The 2,361-nt window shown below is 49.6% G+C and overlaps 1 long non-coding RNA gene across 1 annotated transcript; it reads left to right on the plus strand.

The window, feature by feature from the left end:
• LOC105549533 lies at positions 1-654 on the plus strand. The gene is made up of 2 exons (XR_001007555.1): positions 1-71; positions 238-654. It is a non-coding gene; the product is annotated as an uncharacterized LOC105549533 (long non-coding RNA).
• Positions 655-2,361: the final 1,707 nt, after the last annotated feature.

Raw genomic sequence — 2,361 nt, forward strand, 5'->3', positions numbered from 1 at the left:
GTCCTGTTTTTGTTCTACCCCAGCCAACGACAGTGCCCAGGGCTCTGATGTGTCTCTCACGGCTTGAAAAGGTGAGATTCTTGGGGTCTAGAGTGGGGGACGGGGGGGGGCAGAGGGGAAAGGCCTGGGTAATGGAGATTCTTTGATTGTAACGTTTCGAGTGTGTGGTGGCTGTTCAGAGTGCCATCACTTACCATGACTGACTTGAATTTTTTGTTCATGACTTGTTTTCTGTAGCCTGAGACAACTGTCTTGTGTGGAACTGAGAAGCAGGATTTCTTCACGCCTCCCTTTTGAAGACACTCTGGCAACTCTTTCTGCAAAGGCATCTGAATGTGTCTGTGTCCCTGTTAGCATAATGTGAGGAGGTGGAGAGACAGCCCATCCCTGTGTCCACCGTGACCCCTGTTCCCACGCTGACCAGTGTTTCCTCCCCAGTCATCTTTCCTGTTCCAGAGAGGTGGGGCTGGATGTCTCCATCTCAGTCTCAACTTTATGTGCACTGAGCTGCAACTTCTTACTTCCCTACTGAAAATAAGAATCTAATATAAATTTGTTTTCTCAAATATCTGCTATGAGAGGTTGATGGACTAATTAAATAAGTCAATTCCTAGAATTTGAGAGAGCAAATAAAGACCTGAGAACCTTCCAGAATCCACATGTTTGCTGTGCTGAGTCTGTTACAGGTGGGGGTGGAGAAGGCTGTGAGGAGCCGAGTGTGGGCTGGGCCTGTGCCTAGTTGCTGTTCAGTTCTTCATGGGCTTTATGTGGTCAGTCCTCAGCTGGGTCACCACTGCCCCATCGTCCTTGTCCCTTCAGTGGAAACTTGTCCAGCGGGAGCTGTGACCACAGAGGCTCAGACATCACCCAAGGCAGCCCCTGCACACGGGGTCTCTGTGTATTCTGAGACAAATTTTCAGAGCCATTCACCTCCTGCCCTGCTTCTAGAGCTTCTTTTCTGCTCTGCTCTCCTGCCCTCTCTCCCTGCCCTGGTTCTAGTGATCTTGGTGCTGAATCCAACCCCAACTCATGAATCAATCTATAAAGCAGAGTCTAATTTAGACTTACATTTGTCTGTGAAATTGGACCTATCTTCAAGGACTGTTCTTTCCTGAAGAGAGAACCTGACTGTGTGCTGCAATGTGCTGGAGTGGGGGGTGTGGGGGGCGTTGCTGTAGAAAGAGGGATCAGGGAGGGAGGGCACACAAGCAGCACTGCTGAGAAAAACATAGGCGGCCTCTATCTCAGTGTGAGGGGACCTTGTGCTGTACCTGCCACAAAACAGCATTTGGCCTGAGGCTATGTTAATAAAGATGCTGCCTTTAGAATAGGGAGGTGCTCTACAGTGATCATTCATTCAACTGATCTTTGTCATTGATCAGACATAGGACAGAATGGTTCTGCATCTGGGAACACCACTGAAGTAAAATCAGAAAAATCTCTGGCCTTTTGTAGCACATGTTCCAGTGGAAAGAGGCAGACGTTAGATACGCTATAACCAGAGTAAGGAAGGAAAGTGCTAGAAGGTGGTAAGTGCTGTGAGGCAGGTAATCCAGGATGTGGGCAGTGGGGACAGGGAAGGTGGCTGTTGTGCTGGGTAGTCAGTGTGTGCCTTGTTGCAAAGGTGACTTTTGAGGAAGGATTTGAGGAACGTGAGGATGTCTGGGGAAGTTCTTTCCAGACAGAGGAACCTCCAGTCCAAATGCACTATAGCAGGAAGGCGTCTGTGTTCCCAGAAGAACAAGGAGGCCAGGAGGGCTGGACAGAGAGAAACTGAGGTGAGGTCAGAGGTGCGGCCAGAGCAGGTGGGCTTGAGGGGAATGGGGTCGGATCTGACCTTTGCTCTGAGTGGGATGAAGAGTCAGAGGACAGTTTTGAGCAGAAGAGGGCCATGATATAACTTCTCTTTTAAAAGGATCTCTCTGACTGCTATGCTGAGAACAGAATTGAGAGGTGAGGGACGAGGGAGGCAGAATGGAAAACAGTAGGAAGCCAGTGCAGTATTCCAGGCTGGAGATGTCAGTTACCTTGACTGGGGTGTGAGCAGGGGAAAGAGTGGGATGTGAGGGGATTCTGGATGCATTTGAAGATGAACTCACAGCATTTGCCAGTGGATTGTATCTGTGGTGTGAGAAAGATGAATCAAGGACACCCATAGTTGTCAAATGAGTGAGTAGAAGGGTGGAGCTGCTGTCAGTGGAGATGGGGAGACTCTGGCAGGAGCATACTGAGGAGGGGGCATCACAGGCACTCAGTAGAGGAGATGTCTACTAGGAATGCAGGTGGGGGAGCTGGGGTGGAATTTGGACAGACAACTCCAGACTTCAGAGGAAAGGAGAAATAGACTGGGCAGGAGAAATA

Source organism: Mandrillus leucophaeus, unplaced genomic scaffold, assembly GCF_000951045.1.
Source record: "Mandrillus leucophaeus isolate KB7577 unplaced genomic scaffold, Mleu.le_1.0 Scaffold1118, whole genome shotgun sequence".
NCBI lineage: Eukaryota > Metazoa > Chordata > Mammalia > Primates > Cercopithecidae > Mandrillus > Mandrillus leucophaeus.